The 19,155-nt window shown below is 38.8% G+C and overlaps 1 protein-coding gene across 1 annotated transcript in view; it reads right to left on the bottom strand.

The window, feature by feature from the left end:
• Positions 1-12,258, bottom strand: part of LOC145769447 (CD63 antigen-like) — a 71,026-nt gene extending 58,768 nt beyond the window's left edge. Inside the window, exon 1 of the mRNA XM_082581090.1 lies at positions 12,161-12,258. The gene's annotated coding sequence lies outside the window, so the exon portion shown is untranslated. The remainder of the gene's footprint in view (positions 1-12,160) is intronic.
• Positions 12,259-19,155: the final 6,897 nt, after the last annotated feature.

Here is a 19,155-nt window from a genome sequence, read left to right as displayed (position 1 = left end):
AAATGGCGGGTCTTCACAATAGCCGGCCTCTTATACATTGGCGCAACGTATTCAGATGTTGAATCAATGAAAAAATCTGATTTGTTGTTTGCCTGATGTGACGCCTAGCTTTATGCCTCTTCTACATTACAAAATATTTAGTAATGTAGATGAGGCATTATCATCTTTATTTTGCGCTCTTTGGAACAACACACAGTGCGCTGTGAAACAAAAATGCAGGACATAACAACAAGTAGGCGACATAAAGCAGGGAAGGGACGCCATCGAGTTAGCTGCTACGTGTAAATGGAGCCTATCTCATAATTTTGAGTGTATCTCACAATTACTGTTTGCAAAAACGCTATTTCTCCGGCTTCTCCCAAAAGCATTTGCAATGATACATTTCCTCAATTGCAAGTTTTGTCAATGAGAGCATTTCCATAGAACGTTTATTTCGAAACCAGGTTTTCATGCATTTACCCAAGAGAAGATTTCTTATTGTAACGTTTTTTATTCGTCAATGAATATTATCTGCTTGGCACAACTGTTTTGAATAATTTGTGGCCTACATAGTCTACTATTTTGATCGTGGATTGCTATTCTTCTTTGTAGAGCTGATAACGCAAAAAAACGTTTGCTATTATTGTTTCTAATTAACAGCTTTGTGACCACTGGCTTTTCTTTTGTAGCATAAGAAATAACGCGCTTTGTATTATTGAGGTCAAACCAAACAAAGGAAAACAAGAGGATGTTTCTCTCTGCTCGCGCATATCGATGCATGAAGCAATTATGAGCTTATGGCTTGTTATCGCAATGTAATCCATTTCACGCTTTGCTGGAAGTTAGCTAGAAATAGCAAAATTCACCAAAATCTTGCATTTACAAGAAAACTACACAACTTTTAGCATCAAATTTAATATCATCAGATCCGCCTGGCAATTTTAGGAAAAGTCAAGAAAAACCAAGTGCATGGCGTTACTGTGCTTCAAATAATCAAAGGAAATATGAGGGGGGGCCAAATCTGGCCTCCCTTTGAGACGCAAAGTGTTAAAATGTTTGCGGAAACTGCGATCAGCGACTTCAGCAACCTCTTAGGATCATTACCGGAAATTTTAAAATGTTTGCGGAAACTGCGGAAAAACGGAAACTGTGATCAGCGACTTCGGCTTTGTTCTATTTTTTTCTCTCGATCTTTTCAATTTGTTTGTTTGCGAAAGCACCCTAACCCTTTTGAAATGTTTGCGGAAACTGCAATCAGCGACTTCGGCAAACTCTTAGGATCATTATCGGAAATTTTAAAATGTTTGCGGAAAAACGGAAACTGCGATCAGCGATGTTCTTTTTTTTTATTTCTCTCAATCTTTTCAGTTTGTTTGTTTGTGGATACCGCTAACCGATACCCTAGTCCCTAACCCTTATAAAATGTTTGCAAAAACTGCGATCAACGACTTCGGCTTCTTTTAATTTTTTCTCTCGATCTTTTCAAGGTACGAACTGACGGTACGAAATGTTCATGGTACGAATTAGGTTGCACCCTCCTGAAATGCGTTGCTTAAACGCACAGCCCGAAAGTTGAACCAGCACCGCATGATCTTGAGCAGGCGGTGGGTGCGTAACCACTGAGTTAACGGAATGGACAATCAGGTTACATGCCTTGCTGCAGTATCACCACAATATCTGGCAAAGGTGTGTAAATGAAAGAAAACGATGATACATTTCAACTACATGAGAAAGTTTAGCTAGGCCTACCAGGTTTCTGTTCTAATTCATATCATTGCCTAACTGAACAGTATTATGACCTTGAAGTTCTCTAGTAGTAAACTGATGGAGGAGATCTGCCTGACTATCTGAGCTGCTACTATGCTGCGACAATCCTTTGTCCATTACTAGTTGGTCTGTCTGCAGTGAGTGTGAACAGTAATACAAAGAAATTTAAAATTTGAACTCGCTATGACACTTTCAGTTCTTGTTTTTTCCATTCTCTTCGTCTCAACTGCAGCATTTTAACACTTTGTGGATAGTTGTGAGTTTGATACAGGGGCGGATCCAGGGAGCAAGTCTTTTAGGCGCTGACAGTTAGGCGCTGGTCTAATAGGCGCGCACACTGTGGCGTCTGGATATTTAGGTGCGGAGCACTGTGGCGCCCGGTCATTTAGGTGCTATTCCTAGTAAAGTATGTAGATTGTATCAGCATGGCAGCTTGCCAGAAAATTATATCATGGCTTCCGTGAGTGAAGCTGCTTAAACCGGCAATGCTTTTCACACAAAATGTTTCTCGATCAAAAAGACTGTAGGCTAAATTACGTAAACTTTTTGCTTAAAATTTTCCAAATTTTCTCCATAATCATTCTGCTGTACCTCCTAAAGCATTGCGCGCAGAAACGAAGTAAAATTTTTCCCATGTGCAGAATTGTTTTGGCATTCGATTAAACTACATATATTTTCAAATTATTTTGTCATGCTTGGGTAGTAAAGATTATAGCCTAATGAAGTACACTTTTCTGCCAATTTTTAATTTTTTTAGAAATTAGAAAAAACACCGTATGGAAAGTTGCTAGTCGTACATTGAATGTTTTAAATTTTATTGCAAAGCTTTGCATCTTCGGATAGCTGAAGATGTATGCTTTCATTTGATGTCAAGATTGTGCGTCTACGTCGATCACATGAGATGTTTTTACGGCGTAAATACAACAGATTTGTGTGAAAAATGTCTGGTTATTTAGATTAAACGTCTTGACCGCGGTGGTTGCGAAAGAGTTAAGTCAAATAATAACTACACTAAACATCAGTAAAAAAATCATACCTTAGTCTATATTGAAGCAGGTGGTTAAAATTTTAGTGTGCAGTGCCTGACTTTGCAAGTAGCCTAGGCTACAGCAAAGAAGCCACAGCAAGCTTTTTTGTTTGAGAAGGTAGGCTACACGAGGTGGAAGGATGAAGATTTTTATTAAACAATTAATAAATACGAAAAATGCGCAATCAAACACTGCAACGTATACATGAAGCCATCAGCAGCAATTTTTTCACGATTACGTGAAGTTGAAATAGTCGAAGCTGCCATATCAATCTTTGCTTTATGATGTGGCAAACTTACCAAACTTTTCGGTGCAAATGAAGTGCTCAGATCCAACATCGGCTTATATGCAGGGCAATTAGACCACCTGATCTCCACAGGACACGTACTTCTGGAGTAGAAGTTGCCGGTTTAAAGGCGCAGCTTTGTGCAATCTGTTACCTTTAATAATTAATTCTACTTGAGACGGATAGATCGTGTGGAGTTGAGGTGCGTGAAAACGCTCTACTACTCTTGATATTAGCACATTTCTACAGGACATTTGCAATGCATCCTGAACACAAGTTGCAGCCAGATGGAACTTTACTTAATCTGTTGTCTTTCGCAATTACTTTTGTTCGGGATGGATTGGCCATGTGACGAGAACGCGTAAGACGCTCTACTACTGTTCACATGAATACATTTCTACAGGGCATATAGGCTACACCTTGGCTACAAGTTGCAAGCATAATGGTGGGACTTCGCTCGTTATTAAACCTAGTCGGGGTTTTGACGGAAAACTAAGTTACTCTTCACTCAAGCCTACCGCCCGCTTGAGTACAGCCTACGGTACATTTTTTACTGGTGTTTAGTTATTATTTGACCTAACTAAAAGTGAACTCATACATGTTCGGAAACTTGAACAGTTTATTGATAAAGCTTTCGCCGACGCAAACCTGGACTAACAAGAAATAAATGCTGAACACGCGCATTAAAAAAACAACATATTTTTCTGTTCAATATAACATTTTGTGTGAAAAAGCATTGGCGGTTTAAGCAACTTCACTCACTGAAGCCATGACCAACAACGCACACGCATTAACAAAACAATATATTTTCCTGTTCAATATAATATTTTGTGTGAAAAGCATTGCCCTACGCCCCTACCTGCTAAGCTGATACAATCTACAGACTTTACTAGGAATAGCACCTAAATGAACGGGCGCCACAGTGCTCCGCACCTAAATATCCAGACGCCACAATGTGCGCGCCTATTAGACCAGCGCCTATTAGACCAGCGCCTAACTGTCAGCGCCTAAAAGACGTGGACCCCGGATCCAGGTATTAACTAATTAATTATTAGGGGGGGGGGGCGATGTCATTGACATTCAGGCAAGTAATCAGCCCGGCACAAACAACGACGCGGAGTCTCCCCTAGAAAATTTAGGTTGAATTTGGTGCGTTCTGAGAGCATTTCGAACACAAATTATGAGCAATTTTATAACTAAAAAACTCTCAACAATGCTGTTGATTAACAAAGGGAGGGATCAAGAACTGATGTCCCCTTGCCATGTCAAGTTGAAGCCTGAACAACCTAGCCGCATTTATAGTTGAGACTGAAACCCTAACCCAGTCAGTTTAACTCTTATCTTTGTGGAAACAAAGAAAGAGCCAACAAAACATATTGTTGATTGGATGGTCTGAATGGCTAGCGTGGAAGCTACACCGTTATGGTTGGCGAATCGGGGAGCAAGTCTTTTAGGCGCTGACAGTTAGGCGCTGGTCTAATAGGCGCGCACACTGTGGCGTCTGGATATTTAGGTGCGGAGCACTGTGGCGCCCGGTCATTTAGGTGCTATTCCTAGTAAAGTCTGTAGATTGTATCAGCTTGGCAGCTTGCCAGAAAATTATATCATGGCTTCAGTGAGTGAAGCTGCTAAAACCGGCAATGCTTTTCACACAAAATGTTACATTGAACAGAAAAATATATTGTTGTTTTATTGATTTATTATTGTTTTATTTGTTGTTAGTCCAGGTTTGCGTTGGTGAAAGCTTTATCAATAAATTATTGAAGCTTCCGAACATGTATGAGTTCATTTTTAGTTAACTCTTTCGCGACCACGGACGTATACACACATCTTGGGATTTTTGCCATGATGACCAAGGAAGTATCCCTACGTCCAAGGTTAAAAGGTAGCCTATTTCAAGCAAAAAAATAATGTAAATGATGGCAGATCTATAGTCTTTGCCTGTCTTTTTTTGGCTAATTAAAAAAAAAATATTTTGGCGGTGCAGTTATCAGATGAGGACTTCTTAAAGATGGGGACACAGTGGATTTTTTTTCTTTCACTTATTGGAATTGGCAGTCAAAACTGGCTAGGCAACCCCTTACTTTGGAATTTCTCGATCAAAAAGACTGTAGGATAAATTACGTAAACTTTTTGCGTAAAATTTTCCAAATTTCTCCATAACCATTCTGCTGTACCTCCTAAAGCATTGCGCGCAGAAACGAAGTAAATTTTTTCTCATGTGCAGAATTGTTTTGGCATTCGATTAAACTACATATGTTTTCATATTATTGTATCATGCTTGGGTAGTAAAAATTATAATGAAGTACACTTTTCTGCCAATTTTTAATTTTTTTAGAAATTAGAAAAAATACCGTTTGGAGTTGCTAGTTGTACATAGAATGTTTTAAATTTTATTGCAAAGCTTTGCATCTTCGGATAGCTGAAGATGTATGCTTTCATTTGATGTCAAGATTGTGCGTCTACGTCGATCACATGACATGTTTTTACCGCGTAAATACAACAGTTTTGTGTGAAAAATGTCTGGTAATTTAAATTAAATATAAATTACTTCTGTTCGGGATGGATTGGCCATGTGACGAGAACGTGTAAGACGCTCTACTACTGTTCACATGAATACATTTCTACAGGGCATATAGGCTACACCTTGGCTACAAGTTGCAAGCATAATGGTGGGACTTCGCTCGTTATTAAATCTAGTCCGGGTTTTGACGGAAAACTAAGTTACTCTTCACTCAAGCCTACCGCCCGCTTGAGTACAGCCTACGGTACATTTTTTACTGATGTTTAGTTATTATTTGACCTAACTAAAAGTGAACTCATACATGTTCGGAAACTTGAATAATTTATTGATAAAGCTTTCGCCGGCGCAAACCTGGACTAACAACAAATAAATGCTGAACACGCGCATTAAAAAAACAACATATTTTTTTGTTCAATATAACATTTTATGTGAAAATCATTGCCGGTTTAAGCAGCTTCACTCACGGAAGCCATAACATATTTTTCTGTTCAATATAACATTTTGTGTGAAAAGCATTTCCGGTTTAAGCAGCTTCACCCATATATTTTTCTGTGTAATATAACATTTCGTGTGAAAAAGCGTTGCTAGTTTAAGCAACTTCACTCACTGAAGCCATGACCAACAACGCACACGCATTAACAAAACAATATATTTTCCTGTTCAATATAATATTTTGTGTGAAAAGCATTGCCCTACGCCTCTACCTGCCAAGCTGATACAATCTACAGACTTTACTAGGAATAGCACCTAAATGAACGGGCGCCACAGTGCTCCACACCTAAATATCCAGACGCCACAGTGTGCGCGCCTATTAGACCAGCGCCTAACTGTCAGCGCCTAAAAGACGTGGACCCGCGAATCGCAGCTGCTCGCTGTACTAGTAAGTGCTCAGCCTTGTGCTGATAGCCGGGAAGAACACCCCCTTCTTCACAATAACAAAGTTATTGAACAAAAACCAAAAATTTACCATATGCAAAACAATAGCTTATGGTGTTAAGGAATATTCTGCCATTGTAGAGTAGTTTGTTTAGCATGCAAAGATAATGTATGCTTTTCTAGGAAAAATATTGATTCAGCTGACTCAAGACGACCGTTTAGGTCGAAATCGATTTCAGTTTTTAAATAAAACATCCTGCAATTTTGCTTACAAAAACCGAAAATTTAGTAGCATAGCCGTTTACATACAGTACGTACCTACACACTGGTAGTGACATGGATAACAAAGGTTTAGTGGATGAGCTCGGATAGCTTCAATTTCATCATTGGACAAGTACCTTATAGCTGGTGGTTCCTGAACTTTTTCAGCATTTAAGTTAACCATCTTGTGATATGCTTTTGCTTTTAAATTTAAAACTGGCAATGAAAACTCTCTAATGGCCAAGTTGTGGGAATCCAACTGGTCATCCCCATTAAAACTCATAAAGCCCTCCGCAAAGTCACCATTTTCGATGCAGAACAAAGGAAGGTTTCCTTGTAGAGACTGCGCTTTATTTACAGCCGCTCTTCTAATGTCTTCATCCACATCAGACAACATTGCCAGGATAACATTTTCCTGGTGTGCAAAGAAGGCATTCCTCTGAATAACCTTTAGTGCAGTTTCTTCAACTTTTTTAACAGGAAACCTGATGATGCGTTACATTAAACTGAAAAGTTTTTTAATCCACCTGTTATTTTGCTACAGACTTTAATTTGAAACCAGGTACAAAAGTATATCTTGCATGCACAATTGGCCCTATCTCCAAAAATTGTAAATTCATGAAAGCTGGTGCTTGGAACATTACAGAAATCTGCCACAGGCCAATCAGACCCTGTTCCATCCAGCATTTTGCCAATTGGCCCAGAGAATGTATCTGGGCTTTGAGTCGAACCATCTAACTCTAAAAAAACATAACGTAGTGGTAGTTCACATGCGTGCAACATGCAAACCACCCATTGCAATGGCCTGTTCAGCAGCTGTTCTAAAGCTCGTATACAGCCATTGTGTCGGCCTGTCATGGACGCTGTACCATCTGTACCCACAATCACAAGCATAGGCGCCGACTTTTCAAAAAACCTTGGGGGGCGAGAAAAGTGATGACGTCATAACAATAACGCTATTTTACTCAATTAAAATAGTCTTTGATTAAGCTTACCGTCTTGTTTATATTGACACCTAGGTCTCAAGCCGAATTTATTAGAACCGCTGCTTGAAACGATTAGTTTTACGCATGCAGACGCAGTACCCTACGTCTAGTCGTAAAAATTTTGATATTGTTAGCTCATAATTGGAACAGTTGGAAAACAAGCCGATTCATTTTCTTTTGTGCGAGTGAATGACAACGATCAAGACAGTGAAGTTATCGAAACAAAACGCAAAAAAAATCATGATCTCAAGCAGAGTGAAAACCCGCTACCAGTTTTATTAACCTCGTTTCACTCGTTTTGCTAATTACTTACCTTCAAAGTGCTAACAACGGCGAAATGTTTTCTTTTCTGTTTTTTATTGAAATTTCATCGAATACCGTATATACTCGAGTATAGGTCGAGCTGTTCGCAAGTGATTTTTACCTCAAAAAAACAGGTTCAACTTACAGAACAAGCTGTTGTTTCCAGCTCGGCAGTTTTTAAAATGAACACATTTTTTGCTGCGGCAAATCATTGTCGAAGTATATTACGGAGTGTGAAATGGCGTCGGCCGAAGTGAAAGTTTTGAATACGTTATTTGCAGTGATTCAAACGTAATTTTCAAATTTAATGACTTCTTGTCCATTCTAAACTATGCACTTGTTGAGCAATATGCAAAGCTCACGAGACAAAACAGCAGAAAGAGCTGTTTTAAGAGGTCAATCTTTTCTATTTTTGCGTGTAGGATACAGTCGTTCTTATTACATAACATTCCGTGATCGTTGAAGTCGATGTCAAACCTTAGCGGCCGCATAAAACAATAATGCCAGATTGGCTCGGTGATATTAGCGGTAAGAGACGTCGTTAATGCAGGCAATATCTGCGACCAAGACCATTAAACACCTTTTCTTTCATCGATTTAATTCTCACACATTGCGAACAAAACAATGCATTCTGTTGAATCATAATTGATCTCACAGCGAATAGTTACGTGACTATTCCAGCAGCGTAAGTTACTCTACCATCTACTTTGAAATTTCCATACCATATGAGAAAGCCATGCGATCGCCGATCAGCTGCTGTTTTGCGGGTATTTTATCTTTGAAACACCACTTACAATAACCATTTTTATTGCCCCTCAACCATAAATTTACGGGGGGCGCCGCCCCCCGGCCCCCCCGGAAGTCGGCGCGTATGATCACAAGTTCATCTTCGAGTTCCATGCCTTGAAGTGATTTATAAAGCTCATTTGCAATTGTACGATCCCTGCAGTCAGTAGGAGAAAGGTGAGTCGGGTTAGTACTCTCCTGGTTCACCCACAACAGATAGATGTTCTTCAAGCATTAGCGATCTGTACTGCTTTCCGTTTGGCCCTTCAAGCATTGTGAGCACTGGCGCCGACTTACGGGGTGGCCACGCCACCCCGTAACCGCTGTGGCGGGGTGGCAGCCACCCCGTTTGGGATACATTACTTATTGCAAATAAATGTAGTTTGAACGGACGTTTAAATCTTTTTTTGATCATTGATTTTCGCTTCAAGTCAACGTAAAGCAAGAGGCGAATGCAAAGAAAATGATTGTTTTTGTCACAAGCATGATACTCACGTAACATCAAGCAAGCTACGTGAAGATTACGCAACATGTGGCTACGAGTTTTTTCCTTGTTGTTGTTAATATCGTTTTATTTGTTACTTGTCATAAGTCATTGTTACATTTGTTAGGTTTACAATGGGATTTATTAATCAATAAAATACGATCTTTCCATTGCCTCCCCAAAAATTATTTTTGAAAATTTTTAAACTGCTTATAATATGGCTATAAATTATGACAGCTATAAAATACTTGGAAATAAAACTATCTCGATGATTGATAGCTCCATCCCCTAAATGAATATCTATTTTCAAATTTCATTAAAAAAATGCAATTTTCAAAACTTTTTAAGTTTCATTTAAAAAGTGCACTTAGTAAAGTAGCAGTTTTAACGTTCTGCAAATTTACACGCTTACATGATTCTATTCGAGGAAAGCTACGCCCCCTGTCAATTCCTAATAATAAAAGCAACCTTTTTCAATTACTCAAGATTTTTTGAATTATTTTTCGATTTCAATTGGAGTGTACTGTCATCTACTTCATGCTTTAATTTCTACTTTGTTATCTACTTGTTTGTTTGTTTTATTATCTTTATCCTGCATTGCGGGAAAGCGGACTTGAGCGCTACGCATCGGTGTACGCCTTCCGACGTACACCTGACCCACGCTGCAGCCGACGGCAATGTCTGTTTCCGGTTGTCTACTCTACTTATGACTTAAATTTGGTACTACCCATTACTCGAAATCGATCACTGGGTAGAGGCAATTATCGTAAAGTTTCTTGCCCAGAGAAACAACAGCAAGTGCGGGTGGCTGGAGTCGAACATGCAGGCTCTCAACTGCGAGCCCAACGCGCTAAACCACTCGGCCACTGCTGCCGACTTCAATTTGAACTTTTACTTCATGCAGTAATATTGCGTGTCAATGCGTGACAAACTGTGAGGCGGGAATTTATTGGTCTGACATAAGAGTTGCTTGTTACATCATAGAAAAAATTACGAAAAGTCGTCCAGTAAAAGTCTGAGGCGAGAATTTATTGGTCTGACATAGGAGTTGCTTGTTACATCATAGAAAAAATTACGAAAAGTCGTCCAGTAAAAGTTTTCGCCGACATTCCAGTTTTATTCAGCTTAAAGATGCCACCGAAAAAGTGTTCAAAATTGCAGCCCTCCATTGAGTCATTTTTTGTTGCTTCTTGTCAGGATTTCAGCCAGCATGAAAGTGACCAAACGCCTGAACGAAACGAAAGTGTGCCACTGCCAAAAGGCGTTAGCACGATCAAGGAGGTGGAAGAACCGTGCACGAGCAGGATAATCGCTATTGAAGGGAGAAGCTATCAAAAATCGTGGGAGAGCGAATTCCCTTGGCTAAAGTTTTTAGGTTGCCATATTGTGCTATCCGCCACCCCGTGCAAAAATAAAAGTCGGCGCCTATGATTGTGAGTGCTGCAAACTATACTAGGATTAGGCAACGTTTGAATCTTCAACAAAACCACACTACAGAGATGTCTGCAATTAGATAGGCTACGTATTGCACTATGATAATTAGTGATGCACCGTCTGAGGTAACATCTACTTCATATAATCATCCAAACTTCATAAGATTCCATCTACTTCATAGGATTTATCCAATACCCAAGGTCATGAACTTGATCACTGGTCACTAAGAGACAAATTGCTGTGATTGGTCAAAATAAAATCATGATGGTGAGGTGATACCTGACTAGGCTAAATGCATAAGTAAAATCGCAGTCAGCATTACACTGTTTTATATATATAAAGACTGAAATCAATTTCGGCCTAAACGGTCATCTTCAGTCAGCTTATTCAAATATAATCTATTCTATTGATTATATTTTTCCTAGAGAAGCATACATTACCTTTGTATGCTAAACCAACGGGTCTGCTACTATTCGGCGAGTCCAATTCGGCTAGTCCGATTCGGCGAGTTCCCTATTCGGCGATTTTTTGAATTTTTTTTTAAATTATCGGGTACCGTAGCCTAATTATCATTGCCGCATTTACATCATTTTAACGTCGCTTAACATTCAAATAACCCCTTAACCCCCTAATTATTAACTCTCTAACCCTTAAACCCCTAACCCTTAACCCCCCAACCCTTAAACCCCTAACCCTTAACCCCCTAACCCTTAACACCCTAACCCTTAACCCCCTTAACTCCAACCCTAACCCCAACCCCAAACTCTAAAACGGCAATGATAATTAGGCTACGGTACCCAATAATTTAAAAAAAAAATTCAAAAAATTGCCGAAAAGGGCTCTCGCCGAATAGGGCACTCGCCGAATCGGACTAGCCGAATTGGACTCGCCGAATTGGACTCGCCGAATCGGACTCGCCGAAACGGGCCATTCCGAAACAAACTACTCTACAATGGCAGAATATTCCTTAATATCATAGGCTAGGCTATTGTTTTGCATATGGTAAAATTTCGGTTTTTGTTCAATAACTTCATTATTTGTAAAAATACAACAAAAAGTTCTCAAAAGTTAAATAGGAACATAGCAATTCCGCTTCTTTTAAACCCAAAACCATCTTTCTAGCATGTACGGTTCAAAAGTTATGAAGATTTTTATGTTTTGGGGTTACCTGAGACACCTAGTGGCTGGTTGCCGGCTGGAAAATGGTGGCAACCCCCCAAATTCATTTTTTCTGGTGTTTTTGGCATATTTGTCAGGACTTGAAAACTACTGATTTTTGAATTTCAAAAAAAAAAATTTTCTCACTTCACCCTAATGCACGGTCGCTGCACCAGACAAAGAAAGAAACTAACAATAACAGAAACAACTATTTCTGTGGACTTCACAAATAAAACGAAAATAAAAAAGCTACTTTGCCGGTACGGGTAATACTAACAGGTGTCTTACCTTTGACTACATCACAAAGTCAAGCTTGCGGTTTCTACTGTTAGCAAATCGATCTATCACGGAGTCTGTGTCAATTAAAATGTCCCGATGCTCGCCAGTGTTGTTCGTCAGCCAGGTTTTCAACAACCGAAGAGATGAAAGGCTTCTTTCAGCTGATGCTACGCTGACTGGCTGGGTTAATATATTTTTAGAAGAGAGTGCACGATTGTGTATATACACATCTTCATCACACTGGTGTAAAGCTTCTTCCGCAGTCATCGGTAAGACTGCAGCAGTCGCCGAAACAGTTATATTTGCCTACTTTTCCTTCCACAATTGGATCTCTGAAGTCTGAACATAGAGCAAATTCCTATGATTCCACACTATTATGACGTAACAAGCAGTTGCAGGCATTGCAAATCACTTTTGTCAATGCTATCGAGTCGATACTTGAGCAATTTCATGGTAGTAATGATGTTAGGTGACAAGATGCTATAAAGTCTCATTGAAAAAAATTGAACTTTGTTGTTTCTAGATGCAATTTCAAGGTAGAATTCCAAAGGTTTTAGTTCCACGTCTGACCGGCAAAGTTGCCAATAACCTGCTTTGTCAACCAACTTATCTAGTTGAACCATAGGCATACGAAGCCGAGCAACATTATTAAGTTTAACATATTAAAGATTATTATATTTACAAAAAACATAAAACTACGCAACAATTAAATATCGAACGTTTTTGACATCACAAGATGTCCTCTTCAGGAATAATATACATACAACTTAACTACATCTGAATAAAATACAATGGTTAACTAAATCTGTAAACAGGAAAATACAAAAACTGCATAGTACTTCTGACTAGCTCAAACTCAACGATAGGCTCCACGAGAATCAAAGGTAACTGCATCAAAAGGTGTTAAACAGATCACATGATATGGTAGAAAGGCAAGGTGCGAAAAAACTAATTTTAAAATACAGAGAGCAAGAAAGACGAGCCGCAAGCATACAATTGTCTGTTCAAAAGTGGATTGTAACGTTTTATGTACAAGGCTTTCAAGATCTTAGTTTGATACTCAGACCTGCCTCTGGACATGATCTCAAATTGCTTGATAGAAACGTTGTTTTGACATTCTGTAGGCTACATGAGAAAATGTGATCTAATTGCGCTTTTCTGTAGGCCTACAGAATTCAAATTGAGGTGTTCCCCAGCTCTAGTCGATAAATGTCTTGTTGACATACCGATGTATGTCAGGCTTGCATCACGCAAACAACTGAATTTATAAACGACATTGGAACATAGAGCAAAGGGCGTAGGCAACTTCAGCTGGAAATATCTGCCTAATTTGAACGTTCTATATACAGGGTAAATGTCACAATCAAAATTTCTTTTTGACAATTTTAGCTAGATTTTTTGAAAATCTTACCAAATCTTTTCCCAAGAATGGTACATCAAAAAAAGTTGCTAAAATCGTCTTCTTCGGGTTTATCTTTCGGTTTCATATCTAAAAAAGCTTTTATATAATATTTTATCAAAAAAGTACAGTATGACGGGTATATATACATTTAAATGTAGCATATTTTTCAACTTGTTAGTTTCATTGTGGAACAATAAGTCCGTCAAGCAAACCAAACGGGCACGAGATAAAAGACATAAGATTAATCCAGATTTCCACTTATTTGGGTAAAAAGCGTTGTAATTTAAAATTTAAAGTTGTAATTAAACATTTAAAAAGGAAGTAATGTCATCAGATTTTTCAACTGTGAATTTGATATTATGATGTTGAGCATTTAAAAGGTTTAAAAATTGGGAACAAGACTGATCGTTGCCAAAAACTGCAAAAATATCATCAACATAACATACATACATTTTAGGGTAAAAATGGGTACCTCTAAATACCCATTGTCAGGCATTGTCAGGCATTGTCGGGCATTGTCAGGCATTGTCGGGCATTGTCAGGCATTGTCGGGCATTGTCGGCTATTGGGGGGGTTGTGGAGCATTTCTAGGGGTTGTCGAGCATTTTCAGGGGTTGTCAGGCATTGTAGAGTAGCTACTTTCAGGCATTGTCTAGGATTTCCAGGCATTGTCGATCATTATCAGTGGTTGACGGGTTTGTTAGGCATTATAGAACATTTTCAGGGGTTGTCGAGCATTTTTAGGGGTTATCAGGCATTGTAGAGTAGCTACTTTGAGGCATTGTCGTTAATTTCCAGGCATTGTCTAGGATTTCCAGGCATTGTCGATCATTATCAGTGGTTGACAGGTTTGTTAGTCATTATAGAACATATTCAGGCATTGTCGAACATTTTCAGGGGTTGTCGAGCATTTTCAGGGGTTGTCAGGCATTGTCAGTTGTCAGGCCTAATCCTAGACAACGCCTGAAGATGTCCGACAATGCCTGCCAGAAAGAATCTAAAGTACTTTACAATGCCTGAGAGCCCCTGACACCTGAAAATGCTCGACAACCCCTGAATATGTTCGACAATGCTTGAAAATTTCCGACAATGCCTAACAAGCCTGTCAACCATTGATAATGATCGACAATGCCTGGAAATCCTAGACAATGCCTGGAAATTCTAGACAATGCCTGAATGTAGCTACTCTACAATGCCTGACAACCCTTGAAAATGCTCGACAACCCCTGCAAATGCTCGACAACACCTGAAAATGTTCGACAATGCCTGAAAATGTTCTATAATGACTAACAAACCTGCCAACCACTGATAATGATCGACAATGCCTGGAAATCCTAGACAATGCCTTTGAATTATAGACAATGCCTGAAAGTAGCTACTCTACAATGCCTGACAACCCCTGAAAATGCTCGACAACACCTGAAAATGTTCGACAATGCCTGAATATGTTCTATAATGACTAACAAACCTGTCAACCACTGATAATGATCAACAATGCCTGGAAATCCTAGACAATGCCTGGAAATTCCAAACAATGCCTGAAAGTAGCTACACTCTACAGTCTACAATACCTGACAACCCCTGAAAATGCTCGACAACCCCTAGAAATGCTCCACAACCCCCCAAAAAGCCAACAACGCCCGACAACGCCCGACAATGCCCGACAATGCCCGACAATGCCCGACAATGCCCGACAATGCCTGACAATGCCCGACAATGCCTGACAATGGGTATTTAGAGGTACCGGGTAAAAATCACGGAACACTTCAAACATTTTTGTTTCTAAGTGCGATAAAAGAAGTTGGCCAAAGTTGAACCAAGTGGAGAACCCATGGCTGACGCCATCGATCTGCTTAAACAAGCGATTATTAAACATAAACATAGGTACTTTCAGTGGCCAGATTTAACAATTTTATGAAATCCTTTTCCCAATGAGTGGTCGATGCGGTTGGTTGTCATTAAAAATGTGATCAGCAATAATATTGATTGTTTCTCGAAGCGGCACGTTAGTAAATAGCGATGTCACATCGAAACTCACCATAACAGTATTCGGAGGACATTTAAAATCCTTCAGCTTTTCCATGAATTGTTGGAAGCCTTGTACATAAAACGTTACAATCCACTTTTGAACAGACAATTGTATGCTTGCGGCTCGTCTTTCTTGCTCTCTGTATTTTAAAATTAGTTTTTTCGCACCTTGCCTTTCTACCACACCATGTAATCTGTTTAACACCTTTTGATGCAGTTACCTTTCTCCTTTGATTCTCGTGGAGCCTATCGTTGAGTTTGAGCTAGTCAGAAGTACTGTGCAGTTTTTGTATTTTCCTGTTTATAGATTTAGTTAACCATTGTATTTTATTCAGATGTAGTTAAGTTGTATGTATATTATTCCTGAAGAGGACATCTTGTGATGTCGAAAACATTCGATATTTAATTGTTGCGTAGTTTTGTGTTTTTTGTAAATATAATAATCTTTAATATGTTAAACTTGATATTGTTGCTCGTCTTCGTATGCCTATGGTTCAACAAGACAAACTCTCTACCGAAGCTGTATCTAGTTATCTAGGCTAAGGGATTTATCGCTATGCTCTACACTCTACAGTGCCGATAAAAAGTTTAGAAACTTTTTAAATTTTAGTAATTTCGTTCTATAATTAGACGCTGTGACGAAATAATAGCCTTATACTACCGGTATATTATTATAGCCTACCCTAGCCTAACCTAATCTTTGAACATGGTGAAAGACTAATTCAGAATTGCTTTCAATATGTTGTTTTCCAAATCGTATATATATAAATGAAGAATAAAGCTACTTTCTTAGGTTTTAGGGGGGGGCGATCACCCCGCTCTGGATCTACCCCTGGTTTGATAATAATTAATTGATTCATTACTGAGCAATCAGATCACATAGAGTCTAGAGACTAGAGATGACTTTTTTGTCACGTCAGTTGTCGACTTGTCGTATCAATCAGGATTGCCAGATACTCAAGCTATAGTAAGGCCAAATTCGTTATAAAATAAGGCCAAAAAAAGGCCAAACTTTTTATTTACTTCTAAGGCTAAATAAACGCTAACAACTTAATTAAAACAATTTTTTAAAAATGCCATTTTACGATCAAACATAACAGAAAATAATTTAACTCTGTCAGAGCATAATGACCTGTTGGTTTGCATAATCTGATTAATAAAAATTACTGTAGTAGCAGAAAAACTAGAAACCATTATTACTTCAATTTATCATCAGTATGCCTTACTTATACTTACTCATTTTCAATAATTGGAGAATAGGCTATACCTTAATTTTTCAAAAAAATGATTTAAATATAACTGTTTCTGATAAAATTATTTCTTTCTATATTTGGCCTATAATTAGCAGGTCTATCGAGTTTAGATGGTTTACAGAATCAGTTGCTTACAACTTACTATGCTGCTGGTAGGCCTACTATGTAGGCCTACAGACTGCTGACTAAGCTGAGAGACTTCACTAATTAGGCTATACTTGGCAATCGTCCCAAAACCAGGTTCAACTCAATAGAACTTCCCTGTCCACAGCTAATACATTCTCTTCTCTTTATGTCTCTACTCAGTAATTAAAACGGATATAGGTCAGGCTGTAAGTGATGATAGGTGATACTTTTGCAACATGTACCATGTTTTAAGCAACAAATTTATATTTTAACATTTAACCGAAACTTATCAGAATTGCAAAATGCATTTCAACGCTGCAAATGGACCTTTTGCACATTCAAAATCACCAGAGCGTGACGTTTGAGTTACGCGGAGTCTGAGGGTTAAGAATCGCTTGTTTTCTACGGTTTATGAAGGCGTTTCTTGTTATTGCAAGCAAGCGTGAGGTCGCTGGCAGGTGAAATTAAATTTTTTGTGTTTATGAATTGTTGTAGGTTATCGGTACACTTCAGTTCTTGTTCGTTTTAATCATAATGTTGGCTAACAGACTAGGAAAGGCAATTTAGGACGGCCATTGTGGAGCGTGTGCATTTTGACCCGGAATTATGGATCACGTTAGTGGTAGCCTACCTTGTCTTGCAACATTTTCTTTTCATTCTGCATAACATATGCAACAAACCAACCACACTTCATTGGTGATGCCAAGCATAGTCACTGGTATTTTCCTGTCGAAGATGTGAAATTGACGAATTTTTTTTATGGCCCACTCTCTACAATACATGAATGCGACGGCGTGCAATACTTCGTGTATTCAACACATCGTCTTCACTTATTTGAGGCCTACCTAGGAAAGGAGAGATATTCAAATGTAGACCAATACCATGTAGGCCTAGGCTAAATCTTTTTCTATAAGAAACCTTTTTTCGGCCATAACAGTATCATTGAAGTGCAGTGCATTAGCAGCTATTTTCCGCTTCAAAAGGTGAAACATCCACTCCTCTGACATATTTCTTTGTCACTCACATTACCAGTGTAGCCTACAACTGAGATACAAACATAATAGCCCCATTTCTTAGATCAACTCCCATTAATCTAATGCCTTTGCAGTGTTCGTACTTTTATAGTTCGAGTACGTTTGCGACTGACGGTGAAGTGAGGATGGTGTTTCGAGACGTACTTCAGTGCAGTCGATGGTGATCATGGTGCTTGAGTAGGCTAGTCCTTTTTGAAGTCTAGCTTCATGGCTGCTATGATGACATCACGATGACGGAATATGTTCAAACTAATCAACCTTGAATACATGAGATGAGATGCATTCATGAATAAAAAGTACGGTGTACAGTACGAATGCAGAAGTAATACCAAATCTTGTGCCTAAGTCTGTATAAAACAAACCCATGCGAAGCTTCATCAACACCAAGAAAAATTCATCTTCTACCTCTAGTCTATGTAGCCTAGATGCAGTGCTCCTGTATCATTTTGAGGTATTTCGAATGTAGCATCGTCATCAAGTTCTGCATCAACATTTTGATTTGCATGCTTAGCTTTTGAAGCTGTGTAATACAGGAAATTCTTCCTATCTTTGCCGGGCAAGATCGCTTCCAATACAGTAAAGAACGGGTCGAAGGTTAACACTTCTGTAGCCTAAGTTTACAACTTAAAAGAGTTTTATTTTCTGGAAAATTATACTGAAACTATATACTATGAAACTATATACACGCCTGTAAAGACCACAAAACAACAGCTTAAGCAAACGTTAAGCAATTTATTCGCCTGCAAACTACGCCACTAACTCTATTGCACAGCATTGCAAACAGCGGCTAGTCGTTCACGACTCCAACGTCACGCTCTGTTGGTTTGTTATGCAAAAGGTCTATTCAAAACCCAAATGTTCTCAAGGAATTTAGGCCACGCTTTCTATTAACAAATGCGCTCTCACGAAGTTGGTTCACCGCATTTGTATTTCTGAAGCGATATAATTGTGTAACTGGCTTCGCTTAATAATTCTCACGATAGGCTATTACTGATAAAAAGGCACCATATTATGAGAGAAGCGGGGAATTGGAAAATGCTGATAACACATATAAAACAGAGATTTTATATAGCGACTGGGCAGAACTAAATTGTTAAATTCACGACTGGGGAACGTCGCTCTTCTGACACCGGTCGCAATAAATTATATTGATTAGAGATA

The sequence above is a fragment of the Aplidium turbinatum genome, chromosome 4 (genome assembly GCF_918807975.1).
Source record: "Aplidium turbinatum chromosome 4, kaAplTurb1.1, whole genome shotgun sequence".
NCBI classification, from domain to species: domain Eukaryota; kingdom Metazoa; phylum Chordata; class Ascidiacea; order Aplousobranchia; family Polyclinidae; genus Aplidium; species Aplidium turbinatum.
The sequence above is the reverse complement of the archived record's forward strand: the minus strand, read 5'-3'. Positions and strand labels throughout refer to the sequence as shown.